The sequence below is a fragment of the Rattus rattus genome, chromosome 5, assembly GCF_011064425.1.
Source record: "Rattus rattus isolate New Zealand chromosome 5, Rrattus_CSIRO_v1, whole genome shotgun sequence".
Taxonomy (NCBI): domain Eukaryota; kingdom Metazoa; phylum Chordata; class Mammalia; order Rodentia; family Muridae; genus Rattus; species Rattus rattus.
The window spans coordinates 86,210,414-86,216,413 of NC_046158.1; positions in this window are offsets into that span (position 1 = coordinate 86,210,414).

Genomic DNA, 6,000 nt, shown 5'->3' on the forward strand with positions numbered 1-6,000 from the left:
GTTTTCAAAGCGGTTCCTTCCTTGTTGCCATATACAGATGCAGAACTGTTAGAAAGTCTTCATTTGGAAATATAAAACTAAGATACTAGTGACCTATCAGTTTAAGGATACATTGTAGAGCCGACCTTTTCAGTTACTATGCAAAGTTTTTTTTTTTTTTTTAAATGCTGTCACTTGTAATATGTTTGTGAGAATCAGCTTGGATTAAAGGTTGAGAGGAGGGAGGGAGGGAGGGAGGAGGAGAAAAAGAAAAAAGCAAAGCTTGCGTTGAACACTTCATCGAGAACAAGGAAGTCAATGCTTCAGTATTCCTCCAAGGTTTCTGTTTCAATTCCTGCTTCTTGGTTCCTGGCTCCCTTGAGCTCTTTCCTGACTTCCCTCGCCTATTGTGTGCTATGTGGAAGTATGAGTGAATCAAACCCTTTCTTCCCCAAGTTGCTTTGTTCGTGATATTTTATCATAGCAACAGAAAGTCTAGGAACATGAAAGTCAGAAGACACCTTTGTGGTCAGTTCTTAAATTTTACATGTGCTCTGGGAATCAAACACACGAGCTCAGTCTTCTCCAGCAGACACTTTTACATTTTGCTGACTCCCTTATGCAATTTGCCCCCCCCTTTTTTTGAAAGTGTATCTTAAACTAAAAAGAAATGAATATCTTCTTCCTTCTAGTACCTCCCTTCAGACTTTCAAACCTCTTATCCCAGGTATGCTCTCTTCAAACTCTTCTACTATTACTACATATATTTATATACTTGTACATATATGTGCATCATATATATATATATATAACCTTCAGAATCAATTTTTGGTTTTGTATATACATGATTTCAGAACTGACTACATACTATATTGAATAACCAATAAAACACTTACCTGTTATATGAAGAATATATTTAGAATAAAGTGAAGAATTATGCTTATTTAGAAATCAGGCAGTAGTAGATTCCTTTCAAAGGTTCATGACCTCACTAGCCCCAGGTAGTGGGCTCAGTTTCTAATCCCAGACATGATTTTCATTCTGTTGACAAGCTTTAAGTCTAATTAGACAGCTTTTGATGATCATCCACATGGTCAATGCCACTTTTATGTGTCTCTTGCCTGCTGGGTAATTATTTTGATACATAGGTGTTGAAACTAGGTAAGGCTATTATATGTTTCTCCTCTGCATCTTCCATTGTATTTTCTGCTACTATGAAAGGTAGACTGCAGAAATGAGTCGTAGACCCAGCTCAATGCATATCCTAAGTTTCAATGCCTTCAGCAAGAGAGGGTTTACATTTAGCCTCTAATAGGTAAAATTAATTTTATCCAATTCCACTACAGTTCTTGAGATGCTGATATGTGAAAAGAACCTCATGTTCGAAGCCAGTTTTGTGTCACATAGTGATTTCACAGTCAGTCTAAACCACAAAGACCTGATGTCAAAACTACTGCTCTAAAATATTTTGCAAATAAAGCTACTGAGCATGACAGGTGGTGAGAATAACTGGTTCCATGTAATTTGAGAGAAAAATAAGACTGTAAAATCAAGTATTTCTTTCTGTAATTTATTAACTCACATGGTATTAGGTCACCCCTATCATGTTCCCTTTACCATATCCATCCTGTTTCATCTCACATTCTTTACCACCAAAGGTGCTATCAAGATTCTACCAAATTTATGTTATCGAATAATGAACTAAGCAATTTCAATAGACAATAATTTAGAGGGAGAAAGATAGAATATACCAAGAACATCTAAACTAGAATTCAGATCAAATTATAGTTAGAGATTAAAATAATAAGGTAACGAGAATATCTTTTTTAAAATCTCATGCATTCCTATGCATCTAATAGTTAATAATTTATCTTAGAAACTCTTGCCAGGTGGTTCATGTTGTCTCGTAAATATTTAAATGTTAAATTATCATCATAATCTATTATGTTACCTATTTTGTTAAAATGTTTAATGAATTCTTTCTACTATTAAGATATTATTTTGGCAAAGATGAATATAAATTTGCGATATAAAAATTAATGAACCCTGTTCTGTATGTCAGGAGTCCCACTCAACAGTTGTGAAGACAGTCTGAGAAACACTTTTAGTTCATCTAGATGCAGAGACAGGTTTATATTTGGGAAATAAATGAAGAAAGTTTCTGTTTTCCATTATAGGGGTGTATCAAAGTGTTGTTTGATATATAAAACTTGCATCCATTCTTATAATTTCCACATAAGCTTCCAAACTCTCTAGAAGGTTCCCCAAATGAGGAAACAGAAATATAGAAACTACTAAAAATAGACAGGCTGGAAAGTTTTGGTTTTCATATTGCAAATTCCTACCCTCTAATGACTCATCCAGAGACATGGCCTATTTGTGTTATATTTCTGTGTACTAACATCAGCACAGTGGCAAACCTGGAGCTGTTGGTCATGTGAGAAGCATAGGAGCCCTCAATTTCCCAAATGTGCCCAACTTTGGAAACATTTGGGCTAAATATATTTGTGCTTATGTGCTGCAGTGACTCAAAGGTTTTATAAGTATGTGTCATTTTACATTGCTGGTGCTTCTTTATCAGGATGCAGAGGGAAACCTAGCACTGGGCCAGGATTGGGATCTTGCTAATGTACAGTCACTTCGGTCCCTGGGGGAGCTTCAACTTTATTGGAAGCAAAAAGAAACAACCAATTTTCACATTAACACATTGTCAGGGACACATCGAGACTACATCTTTAAGCAAAACGAAGTCATGAGGTTATTTTTTACATGAAATTCATGATGTAGAAAACTATAAAAGTGCTCTCTAAGGATCCTGGCTTAGGTTCTGGCACCATGGCTAAACTTACAAAGAAAGTCCGAATTATTGGGAAATATGAGTCCGACTAGCGTCTCTCTGGAAAGTAGTGAAGAAATGGATCAATCCAAGCACAGTTGCTCTTTCTTCAGTAAGACCAAGATGAAGAGACAAGACTTTGGCATCCAGCACTGTGGTTCTTGCATGAAAACAGTTGCTAGCCTGGACTGGCCTACAACACCACTTTTGATGATACAGCCTGTTAGAAGATGGAAGGAAAAACTTGGAAGAGTGGAAGAAGACAGAAATAGGATACTTTATGTAAAAAGAAAGGAAAATATAAAAGCATTTGTAATTACAAAGCTGTTTATTTAACAATATTCTTGTTTGCCTTAAAGATCGCAATCTCCTTCCTTTTCTTTGGAACTTGGACTGTTTGTCAATACAACCATCTGCTCCTCATCAGTCACACTGTCTTGTTTCTTGTCTCCTCCTTCACCTGAGTGCATTCATTTGTCATGCATTGTTTGTATTCTGAACACCTCCATCACCATCGTAATTAGTGTAGACATCTAAAAGTGGACCAAAACAAAGACCCCGGCATCCCGAGAACATAGTTGCTTCAGAACATCCTATGCATCAAATGGAATTCCTTATCTCCTGCCTTCAGTTTGGTTTTCTCCCTCACTGTCGTCTAAAGGTCAAGGATAAAACATTTATGTTCACACTGGCTTCTTGGCCTTTATTTTAGTTCATTCGTTCTCTTATACTATTCTTCCAGGATCTCTTGCACATAGCTTCAGCCTTTTTGTCCTTACACTGTCTCCTCCCTCTCAGCTCCACCCACAGACGCTCTTAGAAGGTCTGTCTACATCCTACATGTTAGCTCATCCCTTACCTTTGACAACGCACATGTTACATCATAATTATGTCTCATCTAACCTTTCTCCCACTTTAATGCATTTTTTTATTTAAAAGTTTTACCATGATATTGTAGAAAATTTGAGAAACGCTTCCATATTATAAAGGATAAAATTCCATATGTGCTTTTTAAAATATTTAGTCACCCACCCAGAATAAGAATAACTGCATTTCATATTTAAAAGTTAAGTTGTCATACATCTCTGGGAAGTTTGGTAGTCTTCTTTATAAAGCTCTATTCTATTTTTCCTTCCTGTTTCTAGATTATTTTTTGAATGACTGTGAGTCAAAACTCTTTGTAATATTTTTCTAATTTATTTTTATTGTTTTGTATAGGAATGTAAATAACCATTCATTTAAAATTTTCTTTCTCAACTCTCACCAATTACAAGAAGTTTTAGTTTATCTTCTTGGAATTTCTGGGAACATAATCAGATAGCTCTTAAATAATAATTCTATACCCCCTTCTTTTTTAAGCATTATTTCCATGGGTCTTCCAGGAAAATGTTAACTAATAACAGAAACAGCCTGCGTCATTGTCCTGCTTTTGATGCTAAGAATGACTCCAGTGTTTCAGTGCTATACTAGGCATGGCATTACAATACTGTATCCACAAGTGTTCAAAGCTTTCTAGAGTTTTAATTGAGTAACTTAAAAACTATGCCTTTTATTTTTTTATCAAATGCAGTTTGTCATTAGATTAAAGAAATATATATATATACATATATATATATGTGTGTGTGTGTGTGTATACTCTTTTGGGCATGATTTAAATATTTTAATAGAAACAATATGAAGGTCGGTGGCTCATTGATCAACTTTGCAAATAGATGTACATTTTGTACTGCCTCAACGCCAATATTACTGGTTTCTCTTTTTATAGCCTTAATCATTTTAGACATATTTTGGTAGCTTACTCATGGATAGTGATGGGCTCTATAATGAAGAGACACTTGCAAGTACACTTACTTTAATTTGGAGTCTATGCTATACATTGCCAGATCAAAAAGCCAAATTTCTCTGGGACTGTTTCGATTTTTTCTATATTTATAAGCATTTTCGGTGATTTTTTTTTGTGCAAAGTAAAGATTGTTCCCCAGTGTGTCCCAGGAACATTCCTGCAAGGGGGTTTGTAAATTATGGTATAATAGCATATACCCGCTTTGCTATATACTGTTGAAAAGGTATCTAATGGAATATTGGATTTCAAAAATGCTTCTCCAGTTTTCTTGTTTTCTCTCAAACTATTGTATGATTTTTATTGTTTTTTTCTTTGCCTTGAGATTAAAAACAGTTTAAAATCAGATTCCCAACCTTTTCATATTTTGTTACTAATCTATTAACTTTGGAAAGATCATTTTATTTTCTGATTGACTAGCTTTTGTGTCATGTTGGAATTTAGTTAGTGTCATGACCAAAAACTATGTTTAACTGTGTTTCCTTGGGGATCTATTCTTGTTTATCTTTAATTGTATTGTGTTTATTTATATTTCAAATGTTGTCTCTCTTCCCAGTTACCATCCTCCATCCCCTCTCCATCCTGCTTTTATGAGGGTGCTTGCCCACCTACCCACAGCAGCCTCACTGCCCCAGCATTCCCCTATTCTAGGGCATCAGGCCTCCAAAGGACCAAGGGTTCTCCTCCCACTGAAGCCAGATAAGGCAACGCTCTGCTACATATGCAGCTGGAGTCATGCATATTTTAGCCTCTTGGTTTTCCCATATATTCTATAACCCACAAATATTGCTCACATTTAAGGATGAAGGAAACCTTTACATTGTCTCTATAGCTCGTGACTCTAGGCTTCTACTGTCCCATTTAGTGATTAGTTTCAATAATGGCCAACCTCCCAAACTGATAGTTAACTGGTAAGAGCTAACTGAAATGAGTACCTGGTTAAATATGTGAACTGAAAAATCATTCTGACATCTCAATCTCAGTCTTGCCTCTTCTACAGTAACCTTTGTGTATTTATTTTATATGTCTGTTCCCCATCTCTTCTTTCTTTCATTGCCTTTGTGATGTTCATACAAAAATAAATAAATCTTTTGTGTTATTCTGTAAGACATACAGAATGAGGACAAGGGTAGAATGTCAACTAGCATGACAGCTTGGTCTCAGAACTACAAAAAAAATACTCACTTGATTCTTTTTTTTAATACACAAGCAGGTGTGTTCTGTAAATGTATATAGAAAGAAAAACACATGACGTAAACACTTAACAATCTTTGAACAGTTTTGATAGTTTAATGTACATTGTTTCGTAGAAGAGCTTAGAACTTTTTCTTAACCAATCCTAATA